Source organism: Borostomias antarcticus (assembly GCF_949987555.1).
Source record: "Borostomias antarcticus genome assembly, chromosome: 22".
Taxonomy (NCBI): domain Eukaryota; kingdom Metazoa; phylum Chordata; class Actinopteri; order Stomiiformes; family Stomiidae; genus Borostomias; species Borostomias antarcticus.
In genome coordinates this window covers 5,461,462-5,480,125 of record NC_140255.1, presented here as the reverse complement: position 1 = coordinate 5,480,125, position 18,664 = coordinate 5,461,462, and the positions used below count along the sequence as shown (strand labels likewise).

The 18,664-nt window shown below is 45.2% G+C and overlaps 1 pseudogene across 1 annotated transcript; it reads right to left on the bottom strand.

Moving 5' to 3' along the window:
• Positions 1-555: 555 nt before the first annotated feature.
• Positions 556-15,108, bottom strand: LOC311324049 (myosin heavy chain, fast skeletal muscle-like; annotated as a pseudogene). Its single transcript has 38 exons — positions 14,905-15,108; positions 14,347-14,490; positions 13,826-13,982; positions 13,712-13,739; positions 13,468-13,582; positions 13,263-13,355; positions 13,054-13,117; positions 12,850-12,960; positions 12,514-12,617; positions 10,956-11,094; positions 10,281-10,399; positions 9,187-9,336; positions 8,921-9,091; positions 8,515-8,821; positions 8,059-8,141; positions 7,881-7,968; positions 7,669-7,786; positions 7,224-7,347; positions 6,971-7,107; positions 6,563-6,818; positions 6,114-6,356; positions 5,808-5,984; positions 5,566-5,711; positions 5,400-5,490; positions 4,891-5,280; positions 4,643-4,769; positions 4,446-4,564; positions 4,118-4,314; positions 3,861-4,044; positions 3,367-3,532; positions 3,147-3,271; positions 2,415-2,723; positions 2,091-2,294; positions 1,741-1,866; positions 1,343-1,513; positions 1,143-1,247; positions 818-913; positions 556-696 (listed from the first exon to the last, which is right to left on the bottom strand). The product of its transcript is annotated as a myosin heavy chain, fast skeletal muscle-like (transcript).
• Positions 15,109-18,664: the final 3,556 nt, after the last annotated feature.

Here is an 18,664-nt window from a genome sequence, read left to right as displayed (position 1 = left end):
GTCCTGAGTGGCTGTCAATCAAATACAGTACACCTGTAAGGGGTTGTATAGAGTGAACCATGCCTGTACCAATATTGAGTGTGCAGGGGTACCAGAGAAATGGCTTATCATAGTCATAAGTGAAAACACTAAACCTTGAAACTATAGATACTGTATACTGTACTGTATGTTACACACACACACACACACACACACACACACATACACACACACACACACACACACACACACACACAGAGAGACACTTATCTTGAGTTTAGTATGTGTAGTTTACTTTATCCTTATAACATGAAGGAAGTTACTCTGGACCATTAATTGAGCAATCATGAATTTTATTTCAATAAGGGCAACATACATCATCTACTGCAAACCATAAATACTATTGTTAAGAGTATGTTGCGTTTACTTCTTTTTTTTTTACATTACATTTCATCCAACTACTCCCCACTGTCTTTTCCCTAGAAGATAAAGAGAAAAGGTTTTAATGTTTCAGTTTTACTTTTGTAAAAAATAAAACAAAAAAGAGCCATAACGTACAGTAACCTGCCTACTGAATCAACTCACCTTGTTTATGTCTCGACTCTTGACCCTCATCTTGTTGACCTGAGACTCGGCGATGTCGGCCCGCTCCTCGGCCTCCTCCAGCTCATGCTGCACCTTCCTGAACTTGGCCAGGTGGGTGTTGGCCTGCTCCTCCTGTCAAATCACATATTGGAGTATTCCATGACGTTTCAGCATTTTAACTGGGGCTTCCCTCAGAACAATGTTCCCTCAGAACAATGTTCCCTCAGAACAATGGAGGAGTAGAGATACTCACTGCTTCCTCAGCCTGTCTCTTGTAGGACTTGACCTTTAGCTGCAGCTTGTCCACCAGCTCCTGGAGTCTGATGACGTTCTTCTTCTCCTCCTCAGACTGTCAACATGTCAGAGGGAAAACACTAAACAGACCTGCTGATTGATAAACTACGGAATGCTTTTAATGGACAGGGTCTACAGTACAGTATGTGATCCCAGTGGGACTGAAACCAATAACCTTAGAATTATAAATCCTCACACTGATACGCCCCATGACGCACAAGATCACAATCACGATCACAATGTGTGCAACACTAACCAGCCATGAATGTGGGCCTCAAGGTTACCTGATAGGTGATCTCCTTGATCCTGCGTTCAAACTTGCGCACTCCTTTCACAGCGTCTGCGCCGTGCCTCTGCTCAGACTCCAGCTCGCTCTCCAGCTCACTCACCTGGTGAAACAAAACCATGGCGGTACAGGCCTACTCATCCACAATGTCAATGGAACAGGTACATTATTTTCAGATGAGGGATTTATCTATGCTACCCTGGACTCCAGTTTCTGCAGTTGTTTCTTGCCTCCCCTCAGGGCCAGGTTCTCAGCCTCGTCCAGACGGTGCTGCAGGTCCTTGACTGTGACCTCCAGGTTCTTCTTCATCCTCTCCAGGTGAGCGCTGGTGTCCTGCTCCTTCTTCAGCTCCTCAGCCATCATGGCTGCCTGAGACAAGAATCACAGGAGAGTTTCATGTGGCTGAATAATTAGAGAAAATATATTATCCGAAAATTGACCAATTAAGTTGTCCTGTACTTTATTGTATTGTATTTTATAGCATAGCATAGCATAGCATAGCATAGCATAGCATAGCATAGCATAGCATAGCATAGCATAGCATAGCATAGCATCGCATCGCATCGCATCACATTGTATTATATTGTGCGTCTTACGTCGGTGATGGCCTTCTTAGCTTTTTCCTCAGCGTTCATGGCCTCCTGGGCTCTGTCCTCTGCCTCACTCTGGACCTGGGTTAGGTCCGCCTCCAGCTTTTTACGGCTGTTGATCAGACTTGTGTTCTGTCAGAGGTGTTAGTTAAGAAATACAAGTTAAAGCAATGCCACCTTTATCTCACCAAGTAAGATGGCTTGAGAAGAGAAGACTTTCATTTGCCTCAACAATCTTAGGAAGGTCAAATGGCAGGACACAAAGACAGACGATATTTGTGACTTTCTTATTTCTTTCTCATGATAAAATGTTTGAGTTTCTTGGTTTGAGACTGGCGAGTTGAGGAGTACTGGACCTGGGAGTGCAGCAGAGACGCTCTCTCGCTGGCGTCCCCCAGCTCCTGCTCGGCTGCCTTGCGGCTCCTCTCCGTCTGCTCCAGAGCAGCCCGGACCTCCTCTATCTCCGCCTGCAGCAGGGCGCTCCGGCGCTCACAAACGCCCGCCTGCTCCTTCAGGTCATCACTGCTTCTCAGGGCGTTGTCCAGGTGAATCTGGGCTTCCTTAATAGGAATATGTTTTCATTAGTATAGGAATACGTATATATATTAAGTATTATGTTATTTATTCTGATTCATAATGCAGTATCCAAAGTTCTTGTGTGAGTATTTCCCTCAGCTCACCTTCAGCTGGACTTGGACGTTCCTCAGCTGTTTCTGGGCCTCAGCAGCCTGCCTGTTGGCATGGCTCAGCTGTACCTCCATCTCATTGAGGTCTCCCTCCATCTTCTTCTTGACTCTCAGAGCATCGTTCCTGCTCCTGAACTCAGAGTCCAGAGTGCTCTGCAGGGAGTCGATCACTCTCTGGCTGTTCCTCTTCAGCTGGTCCATCTCCTCGTCCTTCTCGGCTATCTTCCTGTCCACCTCGGACTTCACCTGGTTCAGCTCCAGCTGGACACGCAGGATCTTAGACTCCTCGTGTTCCAGGGTGGCCTGAGAGACATCAGAATAGCATAGCAGTCATGCAGTCAAAATGTATCTACGTACCTGGTATGTCATACCAATACGCTGCCCTGGTCCGTGATGTGTGAAACAGTGGCACTGGCCCCAGCTAGTTAGCTCTGCTTACAACACAGCTTTGAGAAAGAAAGCACACAGTATGAGCAGGGTCCAGGGAATATTCCAGAAAGCGGGTTTATTGAAAACTGAATTTGCTAACCCTGAGGTTCAATTGAATTCAATTGAGTTTTCATTAAATCCGCTTTCTGGAGTACCCCGAGAACTGCCACTGCAACAGACCGCAAAGCTGCGTTTGTAAACAGGGCTACCACAGAGCTACGCAGGTGGTGCTGTGCTGTTTCATACATGCAGATCAAGGTCTTACGTTAAAATACAGAGTGTGTTTTTAATCATGACCTCAGCCTCCTCCAGGGCAGTCTGGGCCTCGGTCTTCTCCTGCTCAGTCTGCTTCTTGGACTTCTCAAGCTCATGGATTGTTTTCCCTGCCTCTCCAAGCTGCTCTGTGATATCCATAATTTCCTCTAGAGCCCAGAACATGATGTGATTACTCTAACATTTAAGACACAAAACTATGTAAAGATATAGTATTTTGGGGAATAAATATCCTTGAACATACGTTGCAGGTTCTTGTTTTCACGTTTGAGAGTTTCGAGATGGTCTAGAGTTTCCTCGTAGGCGTTCTTCATCTTGAAATTCTCTGTTCCCATAGAACGGACTTCCTTCAGAGCTGCGTCCAGCTCCACCTGGCTCTCCTCGTACTTCTGCTTCCACTCAGACAAGACCTGCACAAAACAGCATTAACAGCTTCATTACAGGCTAACAGCAAACAAACATTACAGGCTGCTGTGGAAGATTCTCTTACAATCAAACAAACAAACTAATTAAAACAAAAACAGGCTTGTGTCACACTGCTGCTGTAAATGTACAGCAAGGCCATCTTTACTGTACACTTGCACATTGATTTTGTGGTCAACGTACTTCAAGTACATTTCTGGCCAACAAATCCATCAAACCTCTGGTGAACACTTACAGACTCTACAGTCTACACTTTATACAAACATTTATAAATGCTGGAGCATGACCTGTGAAAGTAGTTTGGTGATCTCATACCTTATCAAAGTTCCTCTGTTTCTTGTCCAGGGCGGCAGCTGCAGCGTTGGATCGCTCCACATCCATCATCAGGTCCTCTACTTCTCCCTGCAGCCTCTGCTTGGTCTTCTCCAGAGAGGAGCACTTGGAGTTGATGGCCTCCACCGCCTCCTCGGCCTCCTGCAGACGCAGAGCCAGCTTTTTCCTGTCAGGGCGTATCACCATGAGACTCAGTAATATATGTCTTCTTGTGAAAGGCATATTAAGATGACCCTTACTTGGCCTCCTCCAGCTCCTCAGTCCTCTGGATGGCCTCAGTCTCATACTTGGTTCTCCACTGTGCCACCTCAGTGTTGGCCTTGAACATGCCCCTCTGGAGCTCCGCCTTGGCCTCCTGCTCCTCCTCAAACTGCTCCCTCAGGAGGTCACAGTCATGGCGGGATGATTGCAAACCATGTGCCAGAGCATTCTTAGCCTTGTTTTAAAAGAATAAGCTAAGTCAGCCTTGGCCTTTCGAACAGGTACACTTCTGATTACTAGCCCTATTCGCTAAGTTTGAGTTTACCTCCCTCATACATTGCATGCATTAAGTAGGCTATAGCCTACCTTGAGCTCCTCCTCATGGAGTCTTTTGAGCTCCTCAACTTGTTGAATATAGGCATGTTTCCCTCGCATTAGCTGGGACATTAGGGAATCTTTCTCTTCAAGCCGACGGGATATTTCTCCTGAAAAATCAAGGAATATTTGACTGAGCATTTTATGTTATTGGTTTAAATATTTAGATATTGTGTACACAATGTTACCATTCTCAGTTTGCAGTCTGGCTTTCTGAGTTGTGAGGTCATTGATCAGCCTCTGATGCTCCTCCGCTTTGGCTTTCATTTCAGTCAGATGATCTTCCAGGGAACGGCACATTTTTTCCAAGTTGACCTACAAAGTCATGAAAAAACTCAAAAAGTAAAGGATTTTCACTGCAGTTTCTTTATGATGAACCTCTCAGCCTCCCTCATTTCAGCTCCTCAAATGTAGACGGACTATCCCTTTAACTTACCTTAGCCTTGGCCATGGCCTCCATGTTGCTGGACAGGTCATCCACCTCCAGTCGCAGCTCATTCTTATCTTTCTCCAGCTTCTGCTTGACTCTCTGGAGATTGTCAATCTGCTCCCCCAGCTCTGCCACGCTGTCGCCATGCTTCTTACGCAGAGCTGCGGAGGTGGCCTCATGCTGCAGCGATGACTCCTCCAGGTCTCGACGGAGCTTCTGAAACTCCGCCTCACGCTTCTTGTTCATCTCAATCTGAGCAGTAGTGGCTCCTCCAGCTTCTTCAAGCCTCTCGCTGATCTCCTCAAGTTCCCTGGAGAGATCTGTCCTTTGCTTCTCCACCCTGGCTCGAGCAGAACGGTCAGCCTCAATCTCCTCCTCCAGTTCTTCAATACGGGCCTTCAAAAAGAGTGTAAACTTGGAATCAAAATGCATTGCTGTCCGTCCCACATTATTCAAATCTCTGCAACTGATAAATCACTAACACCCCAAGTATTTGCAACTGCAGAATTCTTCACCTGAAGCTCTTTGATTTTCTTCTGAAGTTGAGTGGCAAGGTTCTGTTCATCCTCCACCTTAGTCTGCAGTTGAGACAGCTCAAAATCTTTCCTGTTGATGACAGCATGAGATAAAACCAGGGTTTGATCCCGAACAGTTGTACCTGAAAGAGAGAAGACCTCTTACTTATTTATCTTCTCATTCTGCTGCTGCTTCTCATTCTCCAGGTCCATCAAGGACTCTTGTGCCAGTTTCAGATCTCCCTCCAGCTTCCTCTTGGCCCTCTCCAGGTCCATTCGAACCTTCTTCTCTTGCTCCAGAGACCCCTCCAGCTATAACACACACACATATATATAAATATATATATATATACTACACCTTGTGAATCAGGTATAGTGCAAAATTCATTTTAGTGTGCAATAGCTCACATCATCCACTTGTTGCTCAAGTTTGGATTTGGCTTTGCTCAGAATATTGACTTTGTCTTCTTCTGACTGCAGGTCATCCAGGGTTTGCTGGTGTGCCTCTTGGAGTGCTTTCTTCTCCTTAGACAGCTTGGTGACATTCTCATCTTGGGCCATGATCTCCTCAATTAGATTTTTCACCTGCAATTATGAAATTGTGAAATCACTGTTGTTGCTTTACTTCATTATGACCTATTGATGGGATATACTATAATAACCATAACCATAACCTTGACCTGTGACCTATTGATAGTAGATACTATAATTCACCTTATTCTCAATGGCATGTTTCTCCTTTTCTACTTTGGCCAAGGTGAGTTCTAGGTCATCCATGTCCTTCTTCAGCTCGGAGCACTCATCCTCCAGCTTCCTCTTCTTAGCTGTCAACTCTGCGTTCAGTTCCTCTTCATCCTCCAACCTCTCCGTCGTCTCCTTCAGCTTGGCCTCCATCTGGATCTTACTCTTGATCAGACCTTCGCATCTCTCCTCAGCATCCAGCAGGTTGTCAGACTCCTAGGCGGTCACCAAAAAACATCAATGAGGTCATTAGGTTGAGATTGTTTACTTCCTGATTCTAACAAGTAACAACCTGGATGAATTTGGATGTCAGCCGACAACTGAAGGTAACTATAATGATTGGTGCTAGTCCATTTGTTCAGCTAATGACATTTTGTAGTGCTAATTCTCTGTGCTTGTTGAGGCATTTTGGGGGTACGTACTGCCTGAACCTGAAGAAGAAGATCATTCTTCTCTTGTACAACAGAAACCATCTTCTCCTCCAGCTCCCTCCGCCTGCTCTCCGATTTGACCAGGTCTTCCTTGAGCTTGGTGAAGTCTACCTTCATCTGAGCCATCTCCTTCTCGGACTCAGCGCTCTTCAGGAGAGGCTTCAGCTTGAAGTAGAGCTTCATCCATGGCCAGGTCTTTACATTCATAAAGGAGCGGATGTTGTACTGGATGGTGTAGATGGACTCCCTGTCAAAACACAACCAGGGGCATTCACTCATTGCCCAGCACATGTCTGACCTGATCTTGTTGGATATTGTCCAAGCCTTCTCTGTCACCCTCTCTGCTTTTTTAGGTGAACCCAATATATGAGGAGGGGTAGAGTGACAGTAGGTGTTTACTTTCTGGCCACCATCTTCCTGTACTCCAGCCTGACCACGTAGCCTCGACACAGGGCCTGGGTGGAGGTCACCACCTGGGCAAGACGCTCATCTCGCATCTCCTCCAGAGCCCCCAGCAGACCGGCTTTAAAGAACACCTGACAACATGAAAGGTTCCTTTACCCACATGGAATTTAAGATTCTACTTTTTTGTTTGTTTGAATGTCTGAATGTTTTGAGATGTGCCCCCGGTGACCTGTGAGCTTTGAAGTACCTTGGTGTGTCCAAACTTGTACTGGGTATGGTCCACGTCTATGGAGCCCAGCAGTTTCTCAGCTGCCTTCTTGTTGTCCATGAACTGTCCCTCAGGGACGGCACTGGCGTTCAGGATCCTGTACCTGATATAGAGGGATGTGTAGGTGGATGACTAATGAATCGTGGCATGGGTGTGATTTGAGACCGGGTCTCTGGAAAAACACTGCATGAAAATAAGTGCATCTGGACTGGAATAGTCCTTGTATAATCCTGTATATGTACCAGTTTTGGGGTAATGGGAGGTATCCAGGTTTTTCCCAGATACTGTACATCTGATTATCTGCCACAACATATGAACTCACAAAGCCGAAGGAGCAGGGTAAGATCAGCCCCTTCGGGCAACAAAGTAACAGAGCGTGAAGTCATGGAACCACTCCCACTTAATATTCTTAGCCTTAACTTACCTCTGTTTGAAGTCTCCATAGATGATCCTGCTGGGGAATCCCTTCCTGCAGATCCGAATGCCCTCCAGCACACCGTTACAGCGCAGCTGGTGGATCACCAGGGGGTTCTCCATAATACCTGCATCGAAATATATACCATGGACACTCTATTCTTTTATAAAGAATTGTTTGCTCAGTGAGGTTTCGTCTTGGGGAAAGTTGGTGTTTGGTACCTGGCGTTTTTATCTCATTGGGAATCAAGCATCGGACAAAGTGAGGATGGGTAGTTCTTAAATTAGTCATAAGCTTGCCAAGGTTCTCCTGAAAATGAAAGAAACAGAATGTAACTAAACAGATTTCATATATGACTTTTACTGTATAAATGTTTTATGGTCTGGATAAACCCCTCACCCTGAACAGAGCAGACACCGTCTGGAAAGATGCACCCTTCTTCTTAGTGCCTTTCTTGGTGCCACTACCACCTGCGCCCGCCTCTGCACAAACAAGGATGACATACTACTAAAGAAAAAGTCTAGCTGCATTATCATGTGTACCACAAAATGACATGTCTGTAATGAGCTGTGGGAGATACAGAATATGTTATTACGCTTATATTTAACCCTTAGGAGTTTTGGGCTATTTTGGCTACTTTTGATTTTGACTTTATATATCACATTTAAAATGTTTACTATGGCAAATTTGGTATATTTTTTTTCAGCACAATCTCGCCTTTATGAGCTGATAGTTATTTTTCATACTGTGGTTTGTTTACATTCTGCACCGTGTTGAATCAGTCACGTGATTTAATCTACTCCTAAGGGTTAAAGCAAAGTACAGTAATCGTAAGACTATAGAATACAGAGTTACCATCTGTTCCGGAGAAGCTTGCATAGAGCATGGACAGGATTTTTACTGGGGACTTCTGGTAGAGCTGCACAACTGACTCGTTCAGGGGGTCCTTGTTCTTGTCCAGCCAGCCGGTAAGGTTGTAGTCCACGGTGCCGGCGTAGTGCACCAGGGAGAAGTGGGCCTCGGCCTTGCCTTTAACAGGCTTGGGCTTCAAGAAGCAGTTGTTCTTTCCAAGGTGCTGGTCACAGAGCTTGTTTTTGAAAGAGGTGTCTGTTGACTTGGGGAACATACACTCCTCTTCGAGGATAGAGAAGATGCCCATTGGCTTGGAAAAAAGAGTTGGAAATAATTTAATTACAGGTCTTTTATAGTGCATTAGATATTCTAATTAAGTTTAATAGATGCACGCAGTCTTACACATTACCTTCTCGATAAGCTCGATGCAGGCAGCCAGGTCCATGCCAAAGTCAATAAACTCCCACTCAATTCCTTCCTTCTTATACTCCTCTTGCTCCAACACAAACATGTGGTGGTTGAAGAACTGCTGCAGTTTCTCATTGGTGCAATTGATGCACAGCTGTTCCAGACTGTTGAACTAAAAAAAAACAATATGAATCCATTACCTTTCAATGTATAAATTCAAAAGACATTAGAGATAAAAGGCATGAACATGCTGAGCACATAATGTACATCAAATATCTCAAAGCCAGCGATGTCCAGGACTCCGATGAAGTGCTGTCTGGACTGCTTAGTGTCCAGTTGTTGGTTGATCCGCACCACCATCCAAAAGAACATGTTCTCATAGACAGACTTGGCCAGAGCTCCGATGGAATTATACACCTGGAGGTACCAAACAGGATATTTATTCTCAGTGGGCCATTTGAGGAGGATAGTCCCCAAAATCTGGAGAATGTAACTCTTAGTAGCCTGGTAAGCATGCTTTCTGATTTTGGTTTCTCTTCTCCATCTCCTCTTTTTAAAGGTGCAGGGTGTAGAAATCTGTGGCAATATTGTGTGTAGACTTGTCAGACATTGTATATAATATTAATGAGTAGGTTTTAATTAGTGTAAAAATCCATGAAAATAAGATCATTTTTCTGTTAACTTAGAATCAGCCCTTTGTACTGTATCTAGATGGAAGCGGGGCCTTCCATGGCCGCTGCCGCCTTCGTATTCAGCTGATTGCAGTCTGCAACCGCACCACTAGATGCTGCCAAAAACCATACACTGCACCTTTAATTTTTGTTTTTATAAGTATTTAGAGTTTATAGTTTTGCGGCAGCAACTTGAGGCCTTGTTATAGAATTTACATCTGGCCTCAAGACCTTTCTATTCCAAACACCTTAAACCTTTGTTCTCTCTCTCCTTTTGTAATTCACCACCTCCCTCAACCGTTCACATAGACAGGGTGGCCTCCAGGAGGTCCACACACCTAGAAATGTCTACTCCAGAATAACCATCCTTTGTCCCTTTGTCTCCAATAAATTGCCGCCTTTTCTCATGTCACATGTCTGTATTCTCGGCCACGCCTGCCATTTCATATGACGTACAATGGATTAGCCAATCCCATCCTGGAAGCGCCGTACCTGTGTTTTGCTTGAATATAAGGCAGCACAAGATCAGGAGGCTTCACTTCTTTGGATGAACCACTCATGTTGCGTTGTCCAGGAAGTCCTTGCGCTCGTATTTGTTTTCTCAATAAACCAGACTTAAACCTTTTGAGCGAATCTTGGTAAATCCTTTTTGACTAGATCAGTTAAAATCCATTACACCCGGTGTCTTACCTGCTGAACACTCTGGCCCTTGGTGACATACTCGTTCCCCACCTTCACCCTGGGGTAGCACAGATTCTTCAGCAGGTCGGCAGAGTTCAGACCCATCAGGTAGGCTGCTTTGTCAGCCTCTGTTTTTAAGACAGCATAATAGTAACAGCACTCTAATATTAAATTAGATGAAAATAAATCCATACAAAATGTGCTATTCAGCTATTAACCCTTGTGTTGTCTTAAAATGAAGAGAAAACTGAGAAAACTCCCAACCCCTTTGAAACCCATTCAGTTAGGACTGCCCCCCATTCAGACTCTATGAGTGGACTTGGAGACACACAGCCCCCAGGCTGCCCTCATCCCGTTTTTCCAATGTTTTTGTTTTGTATCTATTCATTCTTATACCGTTTATTGTGTTGTAATAAAAAAGAGAAGTGTCCACTGGTTATATGCAGTCTTTTTGGACGGTGAGGAAGGAAAACCCAGATATTCACAACGTTTGTGATGAATGACAGGTTGTTTCTTCATGCAAAGCAGATTTGGGGTTTAGGAGGGTTTTCCGTGAAGGTGGGTCATTTTTTAGGACAAGGGGAGTAATAAAGAATGTTTATTTTGACAGCATTCATTGTCAAACTGAGTAGAAATTATATTGTATTCATTATGTGATGAATGAACGAGAATGACGACCCTCACCCTCGGTGCCGTCAGGCTCCGCCTGCTCCTCTCGCTGCTTCTGCTTGAACTTCATGTTCCCATAATGCATCACAGCGCCAGTCAGCTTGTAGATGCCCACCTTCTCCTCTGCAGTGAAGCCCAGGATGTCAACAGCCTCCTGCAGCACCAAGACACAGGTCAACGTCAACTTTGAATAGGGACCCTGTGTGTGAGTATGTGTGTGTGTAAGTATATATGTTACGGTCAATGTGAGAAAACGGGGAATGTGAGCTTTTCCTGGTTATTGCGCACATTCCCCGACCTCGTGGGGAATGTAGAAGAAACATGTGCGTTTCTCACATCTCCCGGGTAATGTGCACATTCCCCGAAATTGGTTAGTATTTCTCACATCTTCCGTACGGTCGGAGATTGTGCACATTAACCGGGAAATGCTTACAATTCCCGACCTTGCGGTAAATCTAGGAAAGCGCAACCGTATGCAAAACCTCTGCGCAGCCGGGTGGTGGGAGAGGGCTTAGGCTATGTGACGCCTCAGATGGCGTGCACCATAAGAGGCACCCACGGTAGTTGGGCTAACGTTACTGGCGCACACCTGAGAGAGATTTTTCGTCTTTTCGTCTGTCTTTCGGCTAGCTAACGTGTAGGGTTCCTTTGGAGGTTCCCAGCTCCCTGTTGTTGCAATGTTCCTTTTGCGTTTGTTAACTTCATCACCAGTGTAGGCCTATCCTCCTAATACTACTTACACTGTGTGCAGCATAGGCTATATTACTGTTCAAGGTAGACCACAGACTGTTATTAACTGTAGGGGAGGACCGGGACGAATGAAACACTTTTTGGTTTGATCAGATTTACACAGAAATTAATAAAGATGGAGATTACATTTTTTGATGACAAACAACTTGTACATGTCCTTTGCTAACCTATTAGTTGTAAGTTTCGTTCTGTGGTGTAACAGTTCAATTCAAGACGGCCGAGAACAGAAGATGTGCATTGTTTCTCTTGTCCCTGCCGTGCGGGGCGAGTGAAACAGATGAGTGGGACGAGTGAAACAGTGAGATTGTTTTGCTTATTGTGTTGCGTAGCCTCGCGGCTTGTAGGCTAATTATCTTAACTTTCAACACATGTATAATTAGACCCAATTTAATGTTTCCATTAATGCAATTGATGCTATGTATTCGAAAACCATGGGCAAAATGTCAAGCGCCTCTCGTTCTAAGCGCACGAGCCCTCTCCCACCACCCGGCTGCGCAGAGGTTTTGCATACGGTTGGACTTTGCTAGATTTTCCGCAAGGTTGGGAATTGTAAGCATTTCCCGGTTAATGTGCACAATCCCCGACCTTGCGGGAGATGTGAGAAATACTAACCAATTTCTCACATCTCCCGCAAGGTCGGGGAATGTGCACAATACCCGGGAGATGTGAGAAACGCACATGTTTCTCCTACATTCCCCGCGAGGTCGGGGAATGTGCGCAATAACCGGGAAAAGCTCACATTCCCCGTTTTCTCACATTGACCGTAACATATATATATATATGTGTGTGTGTGTGTGTGTGTGATCTCACTGAGTCAACTTACATCAGTGGCTATCAGCTCCTCCGCGTCATCTATGCTCCTCACAGTGATCTCCCCCTGGCTGATGAAGGCAAAGTCATAAGGGTTGGTGGTGATGAGCAGCATCTCTGAAATAGAAAGATTTCATCAATAGATATCATGGAGTTACAGTAGAGACTCTCTCTTGGTGTGCTTGTTTCTGTGTGTGTATAAGAGAGACACAGAGAGAGACAGACAGACAGACAGACAGACAGACAGACAGACAGACAGACAGATATAGACCGAGACAGAGAGAGAGATGGGGGGAGTAAGAGAGAGTGAAGGGTGTGTGTAAGAGAGAGTGAAGGGTGCTATAGCTACAGTAGAACTTGCCAATAAGCTCTGGCTTCTTGTTGCAGGTGAGCTGGTAGAATATGTGGTAGCTTCTCTCTGCTCCCAGTTGAAATGTCACTCTAGATTTTTCCAACAGGTCTTTCCAAAACAAAGAAGAATAAAAAGGTTATTTCAATAAGTGTATGTCAAACAGCATGAGGCTGATATGAAAAGACGATAGATTAAACTTACAAGTTTCTATATCTGCTGACGCCAGTTTACCTGTCGTACCAAAGTGTATTCTGATGAATTTGCCCTGTTCGAGAAACACACATAAGAATATTATAATCTCTTGTGCAATATCCCCTCGGCGATCAATAAAGTACTACTACTACTACTACTACTACAACTACTATTAGTACTAATATAGCCGAGTTTCACTATTTGTCAATTTTACTCACAAAGCGAGAGGAGTTGTCATTCCTCACAGTTTTGGCGTTCCCAAAAGCCTCCAGGAGAGGGTTGGCTTGGATGATCTGATCTTCCAGTGTTCCCTGAAGCAGAGACCATGTTTCATAACCGTCCTGCTTTCTGCTCTGACTCACTGCTCTGCACAGCTCCTGTCAAGGACTTTACCTTCCTGCAGTTGTGTGATTAAAAGCTCACCTTGATCTTGCTGCTAACCTCCTTCTTCTTATCACTTCCCCCAGATACTGCGATTGTGGCAAAGTACTGGATGACTCGCTTGGTGTTGACAGTCTTCCCTGCACCAGATTCTCCGCTGGGCAAAATTCAATATATATTTAGATTGACTTCTATTCACAGCACAGAGCATTGCTTGTATGCTTAGGTACAGCTAATAAATGAGCATATGCTATTATGTGGATGAAATAATGTTAATAGCTCTTACGTGATCAGGATAGACTGATTTTCCCGATCTAAGACAAAAAAGAAAGACATAAGAGACTTAAAATCAATGTAATAAAGGCTCATTCAAGTACCTGTAGCAGGTGTGATCACCTACCAGTCAGCATGAACTGATAGGCGTTGTCAGAGAGGGCGAAGATGTGAGGGGGGACCTCCATCCTCTTCTTGCCCCTGTAAGCACTGACCACCTCCGGGTTGTAGACCGGCAGCCACTTGTACGGGTTCACGGTCACACAGAACAGCCCGGAGTAGGTCTGGGGAAGCAGCAGTAGAAAACAGGCTGCTTCAGATCGCTTCAGAAGAAGAGAGGCACCACTGAACCCAGATCTTAAAGTGATTTTGAGTGACTGAGTGGCACACTGTGCTATAATGCATTATACGTACGTAGATCATCCACACTGTGCTATAATGCATTATACGTACGTAGATCATCCACACTGTGCTATAATGCATTATACGTACGTAGATCATCCACACTGTGCTATAATGCATTATACGTACGTAGATCATCCACACTGTGCTATAATGCATTATACGTACGTAGATCATCCACACTGTGCTATAATGCATTATACGTACGTGGATCATCCACACTGTGCTAGGATGCATTATACGTACGTAGATCATCCATGCTGTGTAGCGCTCTTTGAGGTTGAACAGCACAGAAGGCTCGTTGAGGTGGGTCATCATGACCATGTCCTCAATCTTGTCGAACTTGGGGGGGTTCATAGGAAAGACCTGGTCCTCCCTGACTGTGACAGTCTGGAGGTGAAGAGATCTGTCACTAGTGAAGCCAATGCATGATATGATGTCATTGTGTTTTCATTAATATCACATAGGAGAAAGGAACAGACTAGTTGTCGCATGTTTCTACTGAACCTGTTGGGATATCAAACCCAGGTCTCCTAACCAGTAATCCAGAAGTCTACCGTTTGACCATGAGGACATCTTAGAGGAACGAGGTTGATATTAGGGCTTAGTGCAACACTCAGGCAGTTCTACTTATCATGTAAGTGTGGTTCCAAACCACCTCTGCTACTGTACATATACGGTAGTATAAGCATCTGTAATGGGATTGATCCCATGTTGAGACCTTGGTGACATGGAGAATATCTACCCTACCCTTTGCTCCCATGTTCAGACTGACTGCTCCAGCAGAACCTTGGTAGCACCTACCCTCTCATCCAGGGTCCTGACGGTGACCTTGCCCCCCTCGGTGCCCTGGACCAGCCCCTTCACGTACAGCTCTTTGTCATCGCAGACGAAACATGCCGTCTTGCCATCGAAGGGGCGGGACTGAGCTTCGATCCGCTCCTTCTCGGACTTCCTCAGGTACTGGGCTGCCGGCCCGAAGATGGCCATCTCTCCATCCGTGCTCATTCTGACCTCCGGCAAAACAACCACACACACCACCCTGGTTAGATCCTGGTTCAGATCTCACACCACCCTGGTTAGATCCTGGTTCAGATCTCACACCACCCTGGTTAGATCCTGGTTCAGATCTCACACCACCCTGGTTAGATCCTGGTTCAGATCTCACACCACCCTGGTTAGATCCTGGTTCAGATCTCATGATAGCAGATACTGAAGGGAACAGATACTGTGAAACTCAGCACTCACCTACTTATTTTTATATCGCTGAATCCTTTGACTCAAAATAAAGAAAAGTAGTAAGAGTTCAACACACCAGAAACCTGTGAAAGAATGAATAGCATAACATAACATAACACATAATAACATAACATGGCATAATATAACATAATATAACTTAACGTTCCACATCCAACCTTTCAAATCTACATGAGAATATATGACAGTATACTGTAGTGGATCTTATAGCTGAGATCTTAGGATGCAGACTTCTAGAAGCCGACAGCGCTGACTTGCCTTGCTGCTGATGATGGGATGATGAGCCTACAGCCTGAATCCCAGACCCCTTTTATATCAGCCCATTGTCCTTGGTGTGAATCCCTCCCTCATCTACATGGACTTGTACTGTTGGAGCTGCAGAACCTTCTGGTCTGCGTGGGATCAGCCAGTAAGCCACAAGGTACACAGTGACGGTTATATTTAGCAGAATGTCACATTTCAAGTGGATGGAACACCTGCCGTGGTTGGATAACTCTCCGACTGTCGACATCTCACACACTTGTCACCTCATGTTATTCACTACCATGGATACTGATGCAGCACATAAATATGGCATGAGGCTGTCACACTTAAGCTGATTTTACATATCACCAGTTTGATACTAATTCTATACAGCTAAATAAAGACTAAATTAATCAATCAATACTTCACTATTTTAGTGATATTGACCAGGAAATGTACCGTTGTTGTGAAGGACGTTAAGGACGTCTGAAGAAGGAAATGATCTCAAAGCTATAAATATGAGGAGCGCACATTAGACACACACACTCATTAATCCACAGCCAGAACATTGCATCAGACCAGGCGCAGGCACGGCCAAGGACTGATGTTACCAGCATCATCACACAACGCCGGCTGTTTGTAATTGCTTTCATTAAGTGTGTAGCAACTTTGTACAATTTGTATATGTATTTATATAAATATTTATTGCATTGATTTGTATTTGATGTATTTTTGTATTTATTTGTATGTTAAGTATTTTGTACTTATAACTATTTTTTTAGCGACATTTTATTGTTTGTGTTTTGTACACAGGGCTCCATTGCAAAATAGATCTGTCAATTATGTAATCTCATATGATGCTGTGAGTCTGTCTAGGTACAATCAGCTGAATGAAAGGATGATTTTCTTTCTGGAATGTCGTTGTATTCTCTCTCTAGGATGTTGGACAATGATAAACTTAGTTTAGCCATCTTAGCACACATGCTACTTCAGAGGATGTAGAAAATGTGCATGATCACTGTTTGGACACGACCCAACAGAGCGGTCTTAAAGAGAGATTAGTAGAGGATTGTTTGTGATCTTTTTAAAGCATAATTGAGGTCAATGGGGGCGGAAATACTATCATCCTCAGAGCCAGAGTTGGATACGGCTGTTTTAGCTATAAGCGCTTGGCGCCAGTCCAATCTAAACAGCACTGAGGCCTATAGAACACTAGCGCAGTACAGGGCAGGCTTGGCTTCTCCTGCCCTCCTCACTCACAGTCTGGGATCTAGCCTTCTCTAAAAAGGTTCCACATAATAGAACCTTCTTCAGATCAGACCGAATTCTGGGTTCCAAACTCCCAGACATTTTACAGGGCTCTAAATGGAGGCAAAGTAACCACTAAACATTTGACTTCCCTTCAGAGGGGTTCCTCACAGGAGCACCCTAACTCTTCAGAGGGGTTCCTCACAGGAGCACCCTAACCCTTCAGAGGGGTTCCTCACAGGAGCACCCTAAACCTTCAGAGGGGTTCCTCACAGGAGCACCCTAACCCTCTGAGTTACTGAGAAACGCTTTTATTCCACTTTATTCTTCACTTCACCTACAGAATCATTAATGTCAAGACCAGACTAGTAGAAACAGAGAGCCTGAACATGACAGATGCAACTCCTGAGCACTTGATTCCTCTTTGCAACCACTCACACACACACTCTCACACACACACACGCACGCACGCACGCACGCACGCACACACACACACACACACGCACACACACGCACACACACACACACACACACACACACACTCACACACACTCACACACTCACACAGCATCCTGTCTCAGTGTGACCTCCCTCAGAAGCTCCTAAGCCTTCAGCTGGTTTCTGATCTCCAGTAGAAATAAACACTATGATTTGTTTTCTGGGATCTTTGTTTGGACCAGGCTTTGACTAAGTGATTTGGGTCTGATATAATTTGACAGCTAACAGTAAAATGTCACAACAAGGTAAGAGACAGGACAGAGACAGGACAGAGACAGGACAGGGATAGGACAGGGATAGGACAGAGACAGGACAGAGATAGGACAGGGATAGGACAGGGATGAGACAGGACAGGGATAGGACAGGGATAGGACAGGGATAGGACAGATACAGGACAGAGACAGGACAGGGATAGGACAGAGACAGGACAGGGATAGGACAGAGACAGGACAGGGATAGGACAGATACAGGACAGGGATAGGACAGATACAGGACAGGGATACGACAGGGATAGGACAGAGACAGGACAGGGATAGGACAGAGACAGGACAGGGATAGGACAGAGACAGGACAGGGATAGGACAGAGACAGGACAGAGACAGGACAGGGATAGGACAGACCAGGACAGGGATAGGACAGGGATAGGACAGGGATAGGACAGAGACAGGACAGGGATAGGACAGACCAGGACAGGGATAGGACAGAGACAGGACAGAGACAGGACAGGGATAGGACAGGGATAGAACAGAGACAGGACAGAGACAGGACAGGGATAGGACAGGGAAAGGACAGGGATAGAACAGGGATAGGACAGGGATAGGACAGACCAGGACAGGGATAGGACAGAGACAGGACAGGGATAGGACAGGGATAGGACAGAGACAGGACAGAGACAGGACAGGGATAGGACAGAGACAGGACAGGGATAGGACAGGGATAGGACAGAGACAGGACAGAGACAGGACAGGGATAGGACAGAGACAGGACAGGGATAGGACAGAGACAGGACAGAGACAGGACAGGGATAGGACAGACCTCAAAACTACAACCTGGACTTCGCTTGGCTTGTATTTCACTTTGAAGGAGCATTTGATATCTGACAGGGAGCAGAAGTTGCCAGCTGGGCGTTGTTTGTTGTCTTCTGTATTGTAATGCTAAAATGGATGATGTAGAATATGTAGTAAATTATCTAATAGCAATTTTGTCATACGTTTATATTGTGTGTAAGTGTACATCTCGCACCACCAGAGGTCGCTATTGGGCAGAGTCAGCCTTCTGAACACGCTCACTGGGCCTCCTGCTGGTGCTAACAGCCTGT